Source organism: Dromiciops gliroides, chromosome 1 (assembly GCF_019393635.1).
Source record: "Dromiciops gliroides isolate mDroGli1 chromosome 1, mDroGli1.pri, whole genome shotgun sequence".
Taxonomy (NCBI): Eukaryota; Metazoa; Chordata; class Mammalia; order Microbiotheria; family Microbiotheriidae; genus Dromiciops; species Dromiciops gliroides.
In genome coordinates, this window is record NC_057861.1 from 515,635,724 (window position 1) to 515,658,520 (window position 22,797).

Sequence of the window (22,797 nt, forward strand, 5' to 3'; positions counted from 1 at the left end):
TGACTATCTAATACTGTTTTATCCCAACTGCTTTTTAAAAGTTTATTTTCAGACTACTAAATTTTAAACAAAATCACCAAAGTAAACTACACTATCCCAAGAGTTCAAGATGTCCTGGCTTCTTTATTAGCAGCTAGTGATTTTTGGTATAGGCCTTATAAATGGCAATTATGAGATTCCTATGGTAGAGGAAGATAAACTGCCCAGATAGGTTTTGTGAGTTTCAGAATGTGGCCAAGGTATCCTGGGAGCACTTTTCAAATACTAATGGAGAGAAGTTGTTGGAGACATGTACTAATTCTAAATATTAATTTATCTTGATGATATTATTATCTTTGAGAAGACCCTGGAAGAAAATGAAGAAAAACTAATGAAAATATTGAATTAGCTGGAGGAAAATGGCCTAAAGCTTTCTAGTGACCAATACCATATTTGCAGAGCCTTTTTTTAAAGCATGTAGATCACATAGTATGTCAACAAGGTGTGCTCTGACCCAAAGAAGATGGAAGAACTCTAGACTGCACCCCATCAAAAGAACCTTTTAGGACTTTTCTAGGAGTTTGATAGTTATTATCTCAAATGTGTCAGAAACTGTGCTGCTATTGTTAATTCACTGAATGATCTCATTTAAACATTTATAATCAGAGTTACAGAAGCAGAAAGGCAAGAAATACAAAGTTACCTTAAAACCTAGAAAGCCATTTGGAGATGGATAGACAAGTATAAATAAGACTTGTTCAATTGCCTCATATATATACCAAAATTAGCCTAAGCATAACCAAGTAATCCTTTTGTCCTGGATACAGATGCCAGCCTGGAGGGTTTGAGGATATGGTTAATTTTTTATCTATACCTATTCTTCATGATCAAAGTTTAGAGTCAAATATTCATATAAACTAATTATTTTCATATAGAAAAAAATTCTGTTCTTCATGAGTGAATACAACTTCATTGGAACTAGTGTCATAAATGCGTGCTATTGATGAAAAGGTCTAATGGGTAAAATCAGGTGGATGATTAGATGCTAACCTATGCCATCTCCAGTACAAAAAAATTATTCAAAATGCTTATCCACTTCAAGTGGGTTATAGATGGATTGTTTGATATATTATGACTATCTACATGTGCACACAGAGAACTAAGTGTATGTAAATAAGATCTGCGATGGGTAAAACTAAATGTGTGTAGTCACCTTACCTGTCGCCAGTGTGGGGAAAGCTAACTAGGATTTACTTATAAATTAGAAGCTTCAGCAACAGTTTAGGCATTAAGCATTTATTAAAGTATATTAGAGGTTAGCAAAGAGAGAACACAGGTCTCCGAAAGAATAGGAAAACCCATCTACCCTAGAGGAGAGATCAGAGTTCAACCTGGCCTGGTTCTTTTGCCACCACCACGAGGTTCCAGTAACCAACTGAGAGAGAAAGCACAGCACTTCTTGTGTCCCCCAGAAAAGGCAGTCTTTATGTACTGCTTCAAGGTGATTGGTTGAGGGTGGTCTCATGTTGTGAGGTAACTTCCAGTCACTGGATTGACCTCAGAAATGTCACCCCACACTTTCCCAGTGGGGGGGGGGCTGGTAATAATAATAATATTCTCACAGATCACAGGTACCATTGTTGCTAGAAGTGTCTTTATACATTAAAAATAGCACATAATTATTATAATCACAAAATAGTCATTCAACATTTAGTTGTACAAGAGAACACTTCTGATCTACCACCAGTAGAATATAGGCTTTGAGCTATTTCCCAAAGAGCAGTATTATGTTTGGAAAATTAAGGTACACTGAGAGACAATGGTCTGAGCATGATCAATTTATTAGTTAAGCTTGCAGTAACCAATGAATTGAGTCTATTGCCTCTCTCAAAGACCCCAGGTAGGGCTCACCAGCCTTAATATAATTTGGGGAAGTACAGAATTGGGTAGGGGGAGGCAATATGATTGCTTACAGGGAAGATAGCATCAGGAGGAGGGATAATAATATCATCAAGATAAATTAATATTTAGAATTAGTACATGTCTCCAACAACTTCTCTCCATTAGTATTTGAAAAGTGGCAGGTGCTCCCAGGCTACCTTGGCCACATTCTGAAACTCACAAAACCTATCTGGGCAGTTTATCTTCCTCTACCACAGGAATCTCATAATTGCCATTTATAAGGCCTATACCAAAAAATCACTAGCTGCTATGTGACTAGTTATTTTAAAGAAAGCAGTCTAGTAACCACCCCTCTCTGATAATTAAGGAATGTTAATGGTTTTATGGGACCCATTCCCTTCTTCCAGACCTGAGTTAGCAAAGTCCCTGGTGCCTAGAAAGGTTTTTTAGGGAGATAAGACCCTCCTTAACTATCTAAGGACTGGCAAAATGACAATATACTTTTTGGGGATGATAACAAACTAACTTGCGACTTTAAACTAACTCAGAGGAAAAATTGACTCAATTATAAAATTAATAGAGCTATCTCTTGTTTATTCATAAATTGTTCTCCTATTCATGTCTGATAGGTAATATATTCATGTAATATATTCATATTCTTCAAATTTTCTTGTAATATCTCTATATCTAGGGTATGTATCAATTTTGATATTATCTTGGTAAATTGTATAAGATATTGGTCCATGCCAAATTTCTTTCAAACTACTTTCCAGTTTTCCCAACAATTTTTACCAAATAATGAATTCATATCCCCAAAACTTAAGCCTTTCCACTTGTCAAATATACAGTTACTTTATTTATTTGCTGCTGTAAATTGTATGGCTACTCTGTTTCACTGATCAAATTTTCTATTTCTTAGCCAGAACTTAGATAGTTTTGATAATTGTAGCCTTATAATATAGCTTAAGATCTGGTACTGGTAAACTTCCTTTCTTTATATTTTTTTCATTAGTTTCTTTGATATTCTTAATGTTTTTTCTTCCAAATGAATTTTACTATTGTACTTTTCTAATTCAGTAAAATATTTTTTGGCAATTTAATTGGGGTGGCATTGAATAATATATAAATTAGTTTAGGTAAAATTTTAATTTCTTAAAAATAATATTAAACATTTTATTTAAAGTTTTGAGTTCCAAATTCTATCTCTCCTTCCTTCACTCCCTTCCCCCCTCCCTGAGGCAATAAGCAATCAGAAATAGATTATACATATGTAATTATGTAAAACATTACCATATTAGTCATTTTGTAGAAGAAAACTTGAATAAAAGTAAAATAATGAAAGGAAATGAAAATAGCATGCTTCTATATTAGTCCTTTGGGATTGTCTTGGATCATTGTATTGCTGAGAATACTCCAGTCATTCACAACTCTTCATCAAACAATATTGATGTCACTGTGCATAATGCTCTCCTGGTTCTGCTCACTTCACTATACATCAGTTCACATAAGTCTTTCCAGGCCTTTCTGAAATCATCCTGCTTGTCATTTCTTGTAGCATAATAATATTCCATCACCATCATGTATCACAGCTTGTTTAGTCATTGCCCCATCTGATGGGCAATCCTTTGATATCCATTTCTTAGCCACCACAAAAAGAGTGGCTATAAATATTTTTGTACAAATTGATCTTTTTCACTTTTGGGAGATATTTTGGAATATAAACCTAGCAGTGGTATTGCTGAATCAAAGGGTATGCACAGTTTGATAATCCTTTGGGAATAGTTCCAAATTGCTCTCCAGAATGGTTGGATCAGTTCACAACTCCACCAACAATGGATTAGCGTCTCACTTTTCCCACATCCCCTTCAACACCCAACATTTTCCATTTTTGTTATATTTGCCACTCTGATAGGTATGATGTGATACCTGAGAGTTGTTTTAATTTGCATTTCTCTAAGCAATAGTGATTTAGAAGATTTTTTTCATATGACTATAGATAGCTTTGATTTCTTTGTCTGAAAACTGTCTGCTCATATCCTTTGACCATTTATCACTTGGAGAATGATTTGTATTTTTATAAATTTGATTCAGTTCTCTATATATGTTTAAGAAATAAGGCCTTTATCAGAGATACTTATTGCAAAAATTCTTTCCCAGTTTTTTGCTTTCCTTATAATCTTGGTTACATTAGTTTTGTTTGTGCAAAAGCTTTTTAATTTTATAGAATCAAAATTATTTATTTTACACTTTGTATTTATCTCTATATCTTCTTTGGTCCTAAATTCCTCCTCTGTCCATAAATCTGACAGATAAAAAATTCCATGCTCTCTTAATTTCCTTATGGTATCACCCACTATGTGTAAATCCTGTACCCATTTTGACCTTATTTTAGTATATGCTGTGAGATGTTAGTCTATAATGTAGTTTTGCCATACTATTTGCCTGTTTTCTCAGTAGTTTTGGTCAAATAATGAGTTTTTGTTCCAAAACCTTGGATCTTTGGGATTATCATAGGCTAGATAACTATAGTCAATTACTGTAGTGCGATTTCTACCTATTCTATTCCACTGATCCACCTCTCTATTTCTTTTTTTTTTTTTTTGTGAGGCAATTGGGGTTAAGTGACTTGCCCAGGGTCACATAGCTAGTAAGTGTTAAATGTCTGAGGCCGGATTTGAACTCAGGTCCTCCTGAATCCAGGGCCGGTGCTCTATCCACTGTGCCACCTAGCTGCCCCCACCTCTCTATTTCTTAGCCAGTACCAGATTGTTTTGATAATTACTGCTTTATAATGCAGTTTGAGATTTGGTACTGTTAGACAACCTTCTTTTACATTTTTTCATTGATTCCCTTGATATCCTTGAACTGTTTTTCTTCCAGATATATTTTTTTATTATTTTTTCTAGATCTATAAAATATTTTTGATCATTTGGTATAGCACTAAATATATTAATTAACTTAGGTAGGATTATAATTTTAATTATATTGGCTCAGGCTACCCATGAGCAAGTCATATTTTTCCAGTTGTTTAGATATTACTTGTGTGAAAGCGAGTAAAGCATAAGAACACTGGATTTAGGAAAGGGCCAGATTGTGAAGGGGAAAAACCATATATAGGATTTGAAATTTGATCTTGGAAGTAACAGGGAGCCAGTGGAGTTTGAAAATGCTCTTGGGGTGATATGGTTAGACTTGTGCTTTAAGAAGATCACCTTGGCAGCTGACTAGAGCCCACATTGGGGAGATACTTGAGGAAAAACAACCAGAATTCTATTGCAAGTGTCTCAGTGAAAGATTTTAAGAACTAGTATCAGGATTGTAGCTATGTGTAATGATTGGAATGATGCCACCTGCTGGAGAGTGACTGTAGGAAAGCTCTGCCATGAGGAGAAGGCATCTGAGGGCAAGCCATGTGGTCAAGGTCTTTGGTGTCAGGAAGTGACATTTGCTTGTGGGTGCTGTCTATCAAAACTACCAGCCAATTAGCTTGGAGCTGTGTGTACGTGCATGTGGAATGGATGTTCCCAGCTTCACAGGAGGCATTGGGTCCTTTTGTTCCCGACCTTACCATGGTGGGTCGGATGATGGGGTCTCTTAGAAATGGTTAGATTTTTACCTTTCTCTCTGATCCTAATGCTCTTTAATAAATACTTAAACATTTAAATTCTCTTGCTAAAGCTTATAATTTATTGGTGACCACTCATTAGATATTTTAAATAGTATAGCTAGAATTTTAGCCCCTTACATATGAAAGCACAGAGAAAGAAGTTATGTGTATGAGAGATGTGCTGGTAGAAACTAATGACTTGATAACAGATTGAGTATGTGAAGTGTTATAAGATGAGGAAGAGGGAAAAAGAGAGAGCTCATGGTGAAGGACATCAGGTTTTGGGGCTTTTTTCTATAAAATATGAGGCAATGTTCTCAGCTGAGACGTGGCGGGAAGCCATGGGAGATTTGAGGAAGGATGAAGAGGTTTGAAAGAGTCACTACAGAGAGTGGGATAATAATTTCTTAAGCGAGGTATAGAAGGATTGCCTAGGAGCAATGAGGGCCTAGTTGAAGCTGTGTAATATAAATTCATAGCGGACCCAGTCAGAATGATTGCCTCATTTCCTCTACCTACATTCAGCAGCATGTGTGTAGAAATGGTGGTGGGAGTCATCCAAAGTTGAGACTTGGCAGGGCATAATCAGCAATAAGATAATGGCCCCAAGAACTCAAGAGAGGATAATGTAGAGTCGAACTGGTTCACCAAGAGGCCAGGATAGGGAAAGGAGTAGAATGGCTAGTGCAGGGGATATAGCCTAGGAGAGAATTTAGAGAGGGATTAGAGATCACAGTGTGAACAAAGAGTAGGGGAAGACATAGCCAATATGGGAATTTGTTCCATTTGATTATACTCACTTGGTAGAGGGTTCTTTTGTTTTGTTTTGTTTTCCAGTGGAAGATGAGAGATAGAAGGAAGGGAGAAAGAAATCAGTACTTGATCATTTTCAAAATTAATTTAATAAAAATAAATAACAAAATTAATTTTCCTTTATTTCTTCATTCCAAGCATAACTATTACAATTATAAATAATCTGTATTTGGGAATCTTTGGGCTATATAACTGAAAGTTTCATTACTCCTGTTATTTTCAGTGTCAATCTTGTTCCAGAGGCGCACAAAGAACTCAGATTTTCACAGGGCACTATGAGAGCCTGCACCAGGGTTGTGGCAGTCATCAGAAGAGAAAAGAGGGAATATTTGAAAAATGTTGCAAAGCTGAAACAGGCCTTGGTAACTTTAGATAAGGGAGGTGAGTCCAGGATGACTCCTAGATTTTGGTCATCTCTCCGTTTTCTCAATTAACTAGGGTATCAAAATCTTTGCCGTATATTTCTCTAATAAATGTCACAACCTAGGTAACTGAGAATTTTCCTAATCTGACACTCCCCAGTATGGTTTTCCCTTCTAAATACATGGGTTCATAAGTCTCAAAGAATAAGCAGGTTTTATTTACAGATCAGGGGAAACAGATAGGGCTCACATCACAGCTTATAGGGAAAAAACAAAAACAATACTCACCAGTGAGAGCTGCTCCCCTCTCAAAGGCATGAGTGTCTTTAGCCACTTGTATTTCCCTGGGAAAGTCTCTCACTAGGTGTGGACTTTATTGTGCCTTCTCAGCACATATCTCCTCTTGGGGCCCTTCAAAGCTACAGCTGGACACAAACAATCATTCTTCCACACTATTTCACCTGCAGTTCTACTTGTCTCCCAGAAAATGGGAATTCAGTATAGAATTCATTAGTGACTCCTTTATTCTTGGAGCCTGGTAATAGATAATTCTGTAAAGGAGACAGGCTTTTCCATTCTAAAGGAAAGGAGAGGAGCTTCTGATCCAGTGAGCTTTGAAAGGACAGAATGGCACCTCAGCATCCCAGTGTTACAGAGCCCACATTTGCAGCCCACACAGCATTGGTGCCCCAAGGAGCAATGAGTGATTTGATCTTAGCCAATGGTAGCTGAGATAAAGACAATCAACCATCAGGATGCATCTTGACATGACCTTGGTGGAATCATTGTTATGTAGGAACTGAGCTAAGAGTGTTTCTTCAAGGTATTTAGAGAATACATTTTTGTTATTATTACATTTTTAAGGTAAATATTTCTTTGTAAAAGCTAATCAATGTTAAGTGGTTAAATGGAACTGAGGTACACCTTATATATGAACACTGAAACTTAACAGTGAGGGAAACACAGGTGGTAGAGACTTGAGCCAATAGCAGTACAGAAGAGACTCCAAAATTTCTCAAGGCACCCTAGGGAAGGGGGAGGTAGCAGACTATACTCTAAGAAAGTGAGCCTACAGCATACTTGCTATAAAAGGCAAAAATACTGTCCTTGCCATGAAGCAGCTCACATTTTAAGAAAGGAGATAACATGTAACTGAGTATGTACATAAACATATGAGTAAATGGAAGCTAATATATAAAGATAGGCACTAAGCAGGGTGAGAGGAGGGAAGAATCAGGAAAGTCTTGTAGACTAAAGTTGAGGGAAACTAAGAAGTATAGATTAGAGGTGTAGGTGAGGGTAAGGAGTGATTTCTTTTCTAAGTATTTAAATAATTTCTTACCAAAGTATTTTTCATAATACCATACTTTTGTGAGTTTTACATGACTATAACAATAATGTTCATAATCAGAAGTTTCTATTGTTTGAAGAAAATTAACTGTATAATGAAAACATGGCATTTAATAATTACGGAAATATGCTTATTTTTTGAGCCATCCAAACTCATATCATTCATAGATCACTATCAGTTCCAGGCACAGAGAATAGATAGTACAAAGGAATGGAGAGTTTTCTGTGCCAGAAACAGTGAGCAGGCAAATGTAAGAGGGTTGTAGAATGAATGGGGGAATAAAATATAAAATGTCCTGAATGGTAGGAAGGGGCCAGCTTATGAGGTGTGTTAAAAGCCAAAACAGAAAATTTTCTATGCGTAGAGGTAATAGGAAGTCACCAGTGCTTGTTGAGTAGAAAGTCAACATAGGCAGACCTGTGCTTTAGGAAAATCACTTTGATATTCTTTTTTTTTTTCAGGGCAATGAGGGTTAAGTGACATGTCCAGGGTCTCACAGCTAGTAAGTGTCAAGTGTTTGAGGCTGGATTTGAACTCAGGTCCTCCTGAATCCAGGGCCACTGAGCCCACTGAGCCACCTAGCTGCCCCCAGGAAAATCACTTTGGCAGCAGAGCAGAGGATAGATTGGAATGAGGAGAGACTTGAAGCCAGAAGAATAAGACTTGCAAAGGAATATTCCTGGTCGGTCTGTGAGCAGGCCACAGAGATTTTCTCAGTCCTTTGCCTGACTTTTGGAGCTTCAAAACCATGTCTTTTACTGCCATCTCAAGTTAGAACTTTCCCCCAGCACCTGTAGCGTCCTTTGCCCTGAAGCAGATGCCTGTGATCTGTTCACCCTGGAATATCTTTTCACAAGGCCTACCCCCGTCCCAGAAGCAATCTCCTCCCAGAGCATCCATTCTGTGGAAAAGCCCAGGTCAGCCTTCCTTCATTCTCCTCCTGGCCCTGTCTCAGACTTTCTGGACCTCAAAATCATTCCTTCCCTACTATTGGCTCATCTAGGAATTTCTTTCAGTGCCTTGGGCCTCCTTGCTTTGAAACAGTCTTGGAGTAGGATTCATAAAGCTATCTCTTTAAGGAATATGATTTTCAGATGGGTTTTGCAACTTTAAAAAGCTGGGAGAGGGGCAGCTAGGTGGCACAGTGGATAGAGCACCAGCCCTGGATTCGGAAGCACCTGAGTTCAAATCCGGCTTCAGACACTTGACACTTACTAGCTGTGTGACTCTGGGCAAGTCGTTTAACCCTAAATTGCCTCACCAAAAAACAAAAAGCAAGCAAACAAACAAAAAGCTGGGAGATTTTTTTAAAACACCATAATGTCTTCCTTTTAAGGTAAATATGGACAGCCCCTGACTTACATGCTCAGAGGTGCCTTGCCTTGTTCTAATAGAGTCATGGCATGGGGAGAATTATAATACATGTAGAATCCATTTCCCAAAACAGTTCTTCACAAAGTGCTCAGAACTTAAAGAATTATATAAATGTGAGTGATAAATAATAATAGTACTCTTCCTTCTGTTATTCAATTCCACAAAGGGAGGAACTGTGTTTTATCTATATTTTGTGTCTATTCCAATGCTTACCACAGTATTCTGTATGTAGTGGATGCTTAATAAATATATGCAGATTAAACTGAATTGATTCCCAGTTCTTTGGACCTTCTACCTCTTATTAATAGGCAACAACATCATAGGGTCCCAATGATTCTCTCCTCAGAGAGGAATATAGCATATATCCTGCCATCTTCTTCTACATCCTGGGGCAGCTAGGTATACAGTGGATAGAGCATTGGCCCTGGAGTCATTAGAATCTGAGTTCAAATCTGGCCTCAAACACTTGACATTTACTAGCTGTGTGACCCCAGGCAAGTAATTTAACACCAATTGCTTGAAACATCTGGTGCCATCTCTAGTCATCCTGATATATATATCTTGCCACTGGAGCCAGATGGTTCTGGAGGAGAGAGTGAGTCTGGTGGTTTTGCACAGCCCTCCCTCACTTAAATCTGATTCATTGCAAGTCATGACATCACCCTGATGTCATGGTTCTCTTCAAGAATGAAGGACAGGGGCAGCTAGGTGGCTCAGTGGATAAAGCACTGGCCTTGGATTCAGGAGGACCTGAGTTCAAATCCAGCCTCAAACACTTGACACTTAACTAGCTGTGTGACCCTGGGCAAGTCACTTAACCCTCATTGCCCTGCCAAAAAAAAAAAAAAAAAAGAATGAATGACAGGGGCAGCTAGGTGGTGCAGTGGATAGAGCACTGGCCCTGGAGTCATAAGGACCTGAGTTCAAGTCTAGCCTCAGACACTTGACACTTACTAGCTGTGTGACCCTGGGCAAGTCACTTAACCCCAATTGCCTCACCAAAAAAGAAGAAGAAGAATGAAGGACAAACAACAACAACAACAACCTCACCCTACCACTACTCCATCTCCCATGCCATTACCAAAAAAAAAAAAATTATAAAATTTGTATTACATGGGGCAGCTAGGTGGTACAATGGATAGAGCACTGGCCCTGGAGTCAGGAGGACCTGAGTTCAAATCCAGACTCAGACCCTTGACACTAACTAGCTGTGTGACCCTGGGCAAGTCACTTAACCCCAATTGCCTCACAAAAAAAATTGTATTACAAATTAGAGAATATTAAGCAAATTTAATATTTTCCTTAAATGGCAAAAAATAATGTCTATATTTCACTGAAGCCTTCTAGCTTATTCTGTGTACACTCCCATATTGTACTTATGTGTAATAGTATAGTTATTCTTATGTAGTCTCTGGCTCACTAGTCTGGAAGTGTTGCCAAGGAGACTCAGGATATCAGAAGTATCTATGGCAACTGAGCAGACTTTCCCCCAGATTTCTCATGACCTGTGATGTTGACCTTGGAAATGAAGATACTAGGAAGAAAGATACAAAGGCATCCATTTTGACCAAGCAACATAGATGAGTTGGGGTGCAGATGTGAGCACTCAGTCTCTCAAGCATTCTATCCCGACCTGTGGAGAAGAGTGATTTCATTGTGGATGATGGAGATCAGAAGCTGATGGGTATATGGAGTGATCTTAGACTACTGGGTTTTCTGTAGATTACTTAAATTACTGTACTCTTTCTTTCTTTCTTCCTGCCCAGTGAAGGGAGATTGAAGATCCTGTGTCCAGTTTTACTGTGAAATCACTTCCTGTTTTCTTTCTGCAGAGTGAAAGGAGGAAGACAGAGAAGAAAAGAAACAATCAATTCATCCCTTCTAGGTTAAAGGGGAACTTATAACATCCCATCAGATATAATAAGTGAGGCTGCTTATATTACAATTACACTTGGTTTCATCAGTATTGCACTTAAGCTCTATTACAAGGGAGAACAAATTTAATATACTTATGTCTTATACTCTTACTCCTCTCTTAAATGATAAACTCCATAAGAGTAGAAACAATAATGAAAATATTCAGTTCCTAGAAGAATACTAAATACATGATGCATTTGCATATATGTATGCTGTTTATTTGTGTGTATACATGCATATATGTACCCATATATGTAAAATATTTATTATCTCATTTGATCCTCATAACAATCCTGAGAGTAGTCTATTATTATCCACATTTTACAAATGAGGAAACTGAGGTGGAGTCTGACTTGCCCAGGGTCACACAGCTAGTAAAATATCTGATTCTAGATTTGAACTCAGGTCTTCCTGACTTCAGGCCCAGCTCTATCCACTGAGCCATCTAGCTAACTTATAGAAAAGTAATCTGCATTTAGTTTATTGAGTGAATGTTAATGGATTAGTGAAAGACTTCCCAAATCCATACTGCATTAAACCCATACTGTTGATTTTAATTGAACTTTTTTTTCTAGGCTTCAAAGAGTTTTAAATGTCATAGGTGGGGTAAATGTCGAATGTACTGACTTAGAAATTACTTTTTGAATGAGATCACTTGAACAACTGTTTGATACAGATATTCTAATAAAAACTGAATTTTTTAAAGTTGTGTATTTTTAAACAATTTTTAAAAATATTAACCAAAATTTTTCTATCTCAAGAGAATTTTTTAAAATTATAAATTTTGGCCAAGTGCCTCCAAGGCTTTGTATAAACCATTTCCCATGGTTGAAATGTACTCCCTCTTCCTCACCTCTACCTTTTGAGTTTCTTTCCGGGATCAACTGAGATACCTCTTGAAAAAGCCTTTCCTACTCCCCTTAGTCATCAGTTTAAGTTATCTCATATTTACTTCTTTTTTTACCTATTTGTTTCTAGAATATAAGGTTCTTGAGGGCTAATATAAATTTTCATTTGTTTTTCTATCCCTGAGTTCAGCATAGGGCCTTGTACATAGTGTGAACTTGATAAATGTCTGCTGAATCGAATTGAACCACTACTTTCTTTCTTTCTTTGTTTCTTTCTTTTTTTGGTGGGGAAATTGGGGTTAAGTGACTTGCCCAGCTGTCACACAGCTAGTAAGTGTCAAGTGTCTGAGGCTGGATTTGAACTCAGGTCCTCCTGAATCCAGGGCCGGTGCTTTATCCACTGCACCACCTAGCTGCCCCCCACTACTTTCTTTCTGATGAACATTCTCTGACCACTTCTGACCAGCAGAGATGGGTGAGTTTGGATTCAGAAAATTATTCCTCTTAAAATTCTTGGCCACCACACCAGTGGCACCTTATTTGAAAATCTATTGTCTAAAGCACTTAATTTTAGAAAAATATGCTACCTGATGTTCATCACTTTTAAGATTCTCAACATGGTATCTGAACAAATTTAATAATGGACATTGTCAGGGTAAAACTATTAGAGTTAAGATTGATCTAAATGTGTATATAATCTTCACCTCACAGATTTATGGGCCTATAGAACATAGGATTTAAAACTAGAAGGGATCTCAGAAGTCCTTTACTTTGATACACACACCCATCATCATTTTTTTTTTAGTGAGGCAATGGGGGTTAAGTGACTTGCCCAGGGTCACACAGCTAGTAAGTGTTAAGTGTCTGAGACCAGATTTGAACTCAGGTACTCCTGACTCCAGGGCCAATGCTCTATCCACTGAACCACCTAGCTGCCCCCCCCTCATCATTTTACAGATAACAAAACTGATTCCAGGGAGTTACCTAAGGTTACTCAGATAGTAAGTTACACAGATTTGAAACCTTTGTTTCATCTTGACTCCTCCTTCTTCTTGTTATTTCTTCCTCCACAGCATTCCTTACAAGTGTCTTCTCAAATGTCTACCATATTAGTTCAAGCACTAGTCACTTCACACCTGAATTGTCTCAATAGCTTTTCAATTGGTCTCCCTGCCTCAAGTTCCTCCCCTATCTAATCCATCCTCCTGCTACCTCAGTGATTCTCCAAAAGTGTAAATCTGATCATGTCACTCCCCTACTTAGGACATTAGTTCCCTATTGCTTCTAGGAAAAAATATGTGTAACCCAGGACTCAAGCTCATTTACATAAGAATCTCTTTATTGGTAGGAAATAGTTACTCGATACCCCATCCCTGCATGAGGGGTAGAGCTGGAAAGATCTTAGAAGAAGAGAGATCATTGTTCTTCTGGCTTCGAGCTTCAAGAAAGGAGATATGTGGTTCCAGATTCCTTCCAGACAGAGGTAACTGAAGGGAGAAAAAGACTCTAAGTAAGGGAACTGGCACCTCAATCATATCTCCATTCTTAGCTTATCATACTAGAGATTTCAGGTAATTGTCCCATGGCTGAGATCTGGGACTCTCTGTCTCTGTCTCTTTCTTTTTATTATGGTAGAGTTGAAATATATCCCTTCCTATGGGAGGGCTCATTCACTCTGAGTATTATTTGGTATAACCTAATCAGTATAACTTCTTTGATTTCTATTTACTATTGGCTTGGGTAAATGCATTTATTTGCTATATACCATGTTTAGTATTTGCATAACCAGCATTTGGTTGGAAGGGAGTCAAGCCTTCATAGTCAATCTTTGTTTGGAGCACTCCTTCCCCCATTAAGGTATAGCAATCAGAAACACAGCTTGAACCTAAAAATTCTTTCACCTAAACTAACAATATTTAGGTGGAGAGCTAGATATAATCTTACCTGGTACCCTCTCTGAAGAGTGCAAATCATCCAGCCTCATGGTCTCTTAAGATGTCTATTCACTCTTTCCAAGGAGCCACATCTAGGCAGATAGTTGTGGATCCATATAATCTATATGAGCAAAACACACACACACACACACACACACACACATACACACACACACACACACACAGAGCCTGGCCCAAATCTGGCTGTCTATCTTTATTATACATCACTCACTTTTCTTCATTCTGTGTGAAGGAGATCAAATTGTTTTTACCATTCTACATAGAAAGTATTCTATCTCATACTTCTGTGATTTTTTTTCCTTGGGTATTCCTTATGCGCAGAACACATTCCCTCCTTTACCTCTGCTTCTTAGAATTCCCAGTTGTTGTTTTTCCCCCTAAGATTCATATTAAGCACCATTGTCTCTCTGAACCCTTTCCTGATCTTTTCAGCTCCTAGCACTTTCCTTCTCAAAATAACACAAATTCCAAAATTAATTGTATTTATTTTGCATATATTCTGTATTGTATACCTTCAGAGCTATAAAATGGACCATAATAGATTTGGAGAGAATCCTAACAAAAACCCATACAATATTTTGTTTTGTTTTGTTTTTTGTTTTTTAAAATTTTTTTATCATAAAAGTATTTTATTATTTTCCAGTTACACATAAAGATAATTTTCAACATCTGTTTTTGTAAGATTTTTAGTTCCAAATTTTTTTCCCTCCCTCCCTTCCTTCTTCCCTCCCCAAGACAGAAAGCAATCTGATATAGGTTATATATGTACAATCACATTAAACATATTTCTGCATTAGTCATGTTGTGAAAGTAGAATCAGAACACAAGAAACCCATACAATATTACGAAAGCATAGGACCTATAAGCCTAAGCCAATTATAGAGATAAATATCAATACTTTCAATCAAAAAGAAGAAAAATTAATGAATATTATCATGTACATAATAAACAGCTCAAAAAATCATAAAAGTATTTTTAGAATAAATAGGCATCATCACTTCACTAAGCAACAAAAAAGGTTGATAACAAATACACAATACTGGATTTGCCAAGTGCAACTGAAAATGGCTTACCTCCATATGGAATCCACAAAACAACTAAGATCCAGAAAGAGAATTAAAAGGCTATCCATGAGTGGCATCCACATCAATTCAGTAAAACAACATTTTGACAGAAAAGTGTCAAACAACATTTTGACAGAAAAGTGTCAAACAATAGTCTGGGTCATTGTGGAAACAGAGAGGCGTACGATGGTAATGATGGGTTAAGTCATTACCTACAGTCAAGCCAAATTCTAGAGAAGGGAGAAAGAGAGAAGACTATAATCATTTAATTAATATCTACTGGATAATAAGTATTGTGCTAAGTTCTTTGCAAATATCTTATTTGATCTTCACAACAAGCATGTGAGATAGGTGCTTCATTTTACAATGGAGGAAACTGATGCAAAGAGGGGTTAAATGACTATCCCAGGGTCACACAACTAGTAAATGTATGTGAAGTGGATTTGAGCTCAGATCTTTCTGATTCTAGGCCCAGGGCCCTTTCCACCACATGACCTATCTTCCTACCACTATCTACAACTACTAAAGTCAGAAAGTCACTACAAAAGGGTTATCTGAGATGCATGATGATGATGATGATGATAAACAACCCTGGAATGACAAAATATTCTCCATAAGTCACATTAACTTGACCAGCAATATATCTAAATATGTGCATATGCATGTATATGTATATGTATACGTATATGTATACATAAACACACATACATTTACATATATATAAAAGGTTATAACAAAGATTTGATTGTAGAATTACATTTTAACTTTGTTCAGGTTGCATTAAGGAGTTTTGGGGGCACTTGGAATTCGACACCTTTTATCTACAAAAATGAATTCATGATAGTGATATTATAAGATTAGTTCATTGCTACAGAATTGCAGAAAAGTCATCCTTAAGCAATTTTGACTGATTAATGCAGATTACATATGACGGGATTACAAACTATACAACATTTCACTGGTGGACATGTTGAAAGCAATTAAAACCTATGCAATACTTGTCTCAACATATAATAATGGAATAATAAAATGGCATATAACAGATTTTGAAAATAATATCTAAAAAGCTCATGCACCATTAATAAAAGAGTCCAGCATCCAAAGAAAGATAGTTATAGAAATATGAACATTTCCTCATCAAAAAAGGACAAAGGGAAATGGTCTCCCAAGAATATATGATACACAGTTTAAAGAAAAGAAAACTTTTAAAACTAGCAGAATCACTTCACCAAAGAGCAATGAAGGCCAATAGTAGGTAAGATAATATTGGACTTGTCAAATGTACCAAAATGTAGCGTACCCCTGGATGGACACTAAACAATGGTCCACAAGTTTTTTAGAAAAGGAGGAGTTTTTGATGGGAAGCCAAGATCAGAAATTATAACAAGGCTATTCTTAAGAAGGCCATACTTATTGATCAGTACAGATTCTGCAAGGAAATAATGGAAATACTGCAACACATTAGTGAAAGCTCCAAAAATTTAGTGCCTCCCAAATACCTTCAAGAAATTACTTGCTAACTAGGATTATAAATTACCAATTCACTGTCTTTCAAAAATTACCAATGAAAAACCCACATACTACAAATATAAAACTAAAAATATTCCTTATGATTCAACAACAATTACTACTACACAAAGGAGAGCATTATTTCAAACAGGTCTACTGTTAACAATCACTTGAATATAACTTTCAACCACAAAAATTTGAAAACAATGTTTTTAATAGATGTTGCCATAGCAAATACCCATAATTTTCAAGTTATGTAAAACAAAAAGCTTTGAAAATACAAAGCTAGGAGAAGAAATCAAAATCATGTAGGAAAAGAATGAGATACATATTATCTCTGTCATCCTGTCTACCACTGGAGATATTACAAAATATACTTTAAATGAGCCTACAGAATATGAGTTTGCATCCCATCACATTCATTCAATTCCCCAAAGCACTTATTTTATATTAGTAGTAGTAATTATTATTTACTTGTGAAATATTCTTCAGAGCACTAAAAAAAAGAAAAAGATAATAGTTTGTACCAAGACCATTTCTGGCAGAATTTCATCCAAAAAAATTAATAATCAACATTTTTATAAAGTTTTAAAGTTTTCAATGCATTTTACATATATTATTTAATTGAGGCTTCACAACAATCCTGTAGTATGTATAGTATAGTCCTACACTATAGTACTATTATACTCATGTTAGAGATTAGAAAGCTGAGTCTCAGAAAGGTTGACTTGGTCATTGGCAAAACAGTTAATGTCATAGGCAAATTCTTTCTGAACCCAATTCCATCACTCTGCATAGCAGTGCAAAGGACTAGGGATACACAGACCAAAGTGAAGCAATCTTTGCCCTCAAGAAGCTTACATTTTCATAGGAAAAATAACATACAAATATATGCATTATAGCACTTACTCTGAGCTCATTCTCCCAAACCCTATTAGATCCAGTGGGTCAGGTTCTTAGAAAGTGACCAACTTCTTCCCCCAGAGTTTTCAGAATAACTCTGAGAGTTGAGGTTTTTCTAGTAGTATTGTTCATGAGCCCCCACTGGTGTGATCACCATTTATTATCCAGTTGATATATATTAGTAAGGATGTTTACTAAGGTGATAAAATAAGAACAATTGGTACAAAACATCAGCTCCAGGGCAGCTAGGTGGTGCAGTGGATAAAACACTGGCCCTCCAGTCAGGAGGACCTGAATTCAAAGCCAGCCTCAGATACTTGATACTTACTAGCTATGTGACCCTGGGCAAGTCACTTAGCCCTCACTGCCCCACAAAAAACAAATAAACAAACAAAATAAAATATCAGCTCCTCCCCCCTAAAATGTCTAAGAGATACTATCCCAAAAATGCACACAGAGTAAAGTGGGTCAAAACTTAGAGAAAACTTATAGTAAATGGCCAATTCATAGCTTCTACTTTTATTGAAGTCCCTTTCTCTTTTCCTTGAATCCTCATGAAGTTCCCCTTAGGTGCCCTTTACTTCACTTTATTCAGGCTCTATGAAGCTGCCTTTACTGTCTAGTTTGCTCTTTCTTAGCTACCAGATGGGTGCGTTGTTTATTACTGGTCCAGTCTGTCCGGTGACATGAACAATGGGAGGGAGGAAGAGCGTGACACACCCTCTGGGCTCACTTATTCCTTGCTGGCTATCTTCTTATACAAGTACATGAGGCCTGTCTTCTTAAGCACTCTTGAGTCTTGACTCTTGAAGTAGATGATGGATTGTTCCCAGTGGAATCTCCTTCTCTAATATACATAGTCTCACAGGTATGTCTATTTCTTTCAACCAATCTCAATACATTTCATCATCTTATTTCATCTAATGGCTCAAAGCACTTTATTCCTTCCTAACTTGATTAGAGGTTGTATAAAGCTAATTTGTACCTTTGATTCATTGACTCTGAGATAAGATGTTCTCACTTGATGAAGATATCAGGTTGTAGAACATCTTGTTAGTTACTTTAATGGGGAAGTGTTTGAAGCATCTCTCTTATGTAAATGTACATAGAATATGTACAAAATGAATAGTCTGGAAAGGGAAATCACAAGAAGCTAATATTTCATGTAGATAGAGGCACTTGAGCTGTCATAAAGAAATGCAAGAATTCTAAGAGGTGGTAGTCAATAGTGAGTTCATTCCAAGAATGGCACATATATAGAACATAGAGATGGGAGATAATATGCCATATGTATGGAATAGTGAGTAGGCTAGTCTGGCTGTATCTAATATGTATGTGATGGAATACTGTGCAAGAAGATTAGAAAGGTAGGAAAGGGCAACATTTAAAGAAATTTAAATGTCAAAATACAGAATATTATGAATGAATGCAGGGGTAGCTAGATGTCACAGTGGATAGAGTGCCTGGCTGGAGTCAGGAAGATTCATCTTTTTTTAATCTGACTTCAGTCACTAACTTGCTGTGTGAGCCTAGGGAAGTCATTTAACCCTGTTTGACTCAGTTTCCTTATCTGTAAAATGAGATAGAGAAGGAAAGAGCAAACCACTCCAGTATCTTTGCCAAGAAAACACCAAATTGGGCCATGAAGAGTCAGACATTACTAAGACAACTGAACAACTACACCAAATGTCAAAATAATAAATTCATTGTTTTATCCTAAACATAATACGAAACCACTGGAGTTGATTGAATAGGATATGGTGACACGATCGGACCTGTGTCCTGGGGAAATAACTTCTGTGTCTCTGTAGAGTATGGATTCTAGTGGGGACAACCTGAGGCAGAGAGACCAATTAGGAGGTTATTGCAGACTCCAAATTAGAGGTTCCAAGTGCCTGAAATGTGTTGGTGGCTTTGTGAGTGAAGAGAATGAGACATGTAAAATATATTATGGAAATATAAACAGCAAGGTTTGGCAACTGATTAAATATTTGGGATGAGTGAAAGTGAGTAGTCAAGAATAACATTTAGTAATTTGAGTGACTAAAAAGATAGTGGTGCTTTCAATAGTAATAGGTAAGTTCCGAAGTGGGTAGGAGAAGATAATGCATTCCTTTAGATAGGAGATACCTGTGTTTGCAATATTGAATAGGCAGTTGGCAATATGACACTGGAAGTAGAGAGAGAGCTGGATAAGTAGATGTGAAATTAATGATCAGAGATGAAACTGATAATATCACTAAGTGAGAGAATATGGAGAGAAAAGGTCCCAGGACAGAGCTTTGGGAGAGTTAGTGGGTATGACTTGGATGAAGATCTACCAAAGGAGATGGAGGGACCTTCAGATGGGTGAGAAGAGAACCTGAAGAGAGCAATGTAGCAAAAACCTAGTAAGAGAGAAATTAAGGACGGGAGATAAAAAAAAAGACTTGGTTTATAAGACTACCTATTGGCTACTTATTTTGCAATTAATACTCAATACCTTCAAAATATCAATCTTTTATTACAGTAAATTCAAAAAGATTTTAATGACATTTGTCCCTAATTTCTTTTGAGGGTGATTCTTTGATTTACATGACCCACTTATAATTCATTCAATAGAGCTGACTTACTTATCTAGATAGAATTTCCTAAAAATGAGTATCAATATGTCCATGTATTTATACATATATATGTGTAGGTATTATATATATATATATATATGTATTATATATAAAAATAGGTATTTTATATGTGTGTAGGTATTATATATATGTATATGTGTGTGTGTGTGTGTGTGTGTGTGTGTGTATAGATAGATAGATAGACTTAAATGAATCTCTGATTTCAATAATCTAGGAGTTTTATCTAGGGATGCAAACTGTATTCTCATCCTGTGCAACTCTCATCATGACAGTATCAGGAGGGGCAGCTAGGTAGCACAGTGGATAGAGCACCGGCCCTGAATTCAAGAGGACCTGAGTTCAAATCCAACCTCAGACACTTAACACTTACTAGCTGTGTGACTCTGGGCAAGTCACTTAACCCCAATTGCCTCACCAAAAATAAAGAAAGAAAGAGTACCAGGAGAGGACTTTGTCCACCTGTCATTCATTATTCTCATTACATGTGTAAGGAATTAATTGTGATTTCAGGTTTCTATGACCCCCATCTTTGCTTCATTATGGTCAGACTGAAAAGATTTAATCTTGAAAAGCCAAAGAGAAGATGGGTGTGTACTTGAAGAGATTATAGAACAAACAAAAGGAACTCTGATCAGATTTGTCATGTATATTAGGTGGGACTGAATAACACAAAGAACATTTATTGAGTCAAAGTATCCAACTAAGTACCTAAGCCCCACCTAGGAGTTCCCCCACGCCCACATGGGCCTGGCCAAATTATAATGCGGACAGCCCAGGGAGTATGTTGTGTAGGTAGATTATTTAGCCTTTGTTAATGAATCACTCAATTTCTTTTTCTCTCTTTTCATTCCCTTTACATTGTTAGTAATGTTATTGCCTCATTAAGGAAAAAATGTTTCTTAATGAAGCACATGGGGGAATGTGAGAAAATAATGGGATTTGGCAGACACTCAAAGGCTCACCTGGAGATTAATCTAAACTGATTGAATTAAGTGAGAGTGATTGACTTTGCTAATTAGCCTACTTCAAGTTAATTAGATTGTAACCACACCTGGTTGGCCCTTAAGGAAGTATTGTTCTTAGAAGCTAAGGACTTTGAACTCAACTTGAGACCACCTTCAAGTCCAATGAACCAGTGGATTTGAATGACACCTACCAATCAGCTTGAAGCAGTGTGTAAGGACCACCTCTGCTCCAGACCTATAAAAAGCTTCCACACTCAGTTTGAGAAGAGTTCATGGTTGAAGCAGGCTTGTGGAGGAAGACTTAAGGAAGAACCAGACCAGACTGGAATTCTAGGCTAGATAGGCCTTTTCTTAACTCCATGTGTTCTTTTTTTTTTTTTCTAGTATCTAGTATGCTTTAATAAATGCCCAAACACTGGTGCTAAAGCTTCTAATTTAAGACAACCACACATTAGATTTTTTAGACAACACATTTAGATTTTAAACATCACACATGACCAGTCAACCATCTTCTCTTTCAGTCATACTAAATGGATATATATATATACACATACATACATACACACACACATATATATACACATACATATACATATTTATTTATTTAATATATACAAATGGGTATAGTTTTGTATATGGATATAGTTATGGGTAATATAGATAATATAGATGTAGAATATATAGAGATATAGAAAGATATGCTTTTTAACTGAACATGTCATAGCCTGTTGGTTATACATATATGCATATATTGGTACATATGTATGTATACATATGTCAGTATTTAGCACTTTTCCAGATTGTAGGCACCAACTTTTCATACAAGCACATTGAACAAGACTTAAAAAGTAAATATTTATCATTAATCACAAAAAAGGTAACAGACAGTAATGGATAGAGAGTCATCCTTGAAACCAGGAAGACTTCAGTTTATGGCTTCTGACATATATTGTCTTTGTAACTTTGCAAAAATCACAAACTCTATTGCTCAGGCCAACTTTATGAGAATGTAAATTGTAGATGCCATTCGGTTTTAGTAAAATGAATTTCCTCATGCAGGTTCCCTATACCAATGAAATCACAGGTCGAGTAATCTATCCCTACCCCTATTCCCATAAATCATGAAATCAAATAATCTTATTTCAGAACCTTATAATATAAACACACTAATCAGTGAGCAAGTATCCTCCCCTTCCCCCACCCTCAATATAACCTCAGTAACAGCCGGGAATGAGGAGGTCCCCAACTGCATATGCTATGGTCTTTAAGCCACATCACATTTATCATTGTACTCAGCCCCCAACAAAATCTCAGTCTTTCTCAGCCCAGTATCCCTAAGCCAAGCTCATCTCCTGGTAGAACTTTTATCTCCCTCTCCCACTGCTTTACACTGGTCAAGGAACTCCCACAAGAAATGTTTTACCTCAAAGGCAAAGGAAGAGTTGGATCAGGTTTCCCTTGTCTGGAGGGTAAGGACAGTTAGACTTCCTGCAAACCCTGTGTCCAATTTTGGCACACAGTACCCACAAGAATTCTCCTCAGAGTCTGTTTCATACACCAAAGTCTTATAAACGTCACACTTTTGGGATGATTCCCAATCCTCAGGAGTACAATTCAGGTGTCT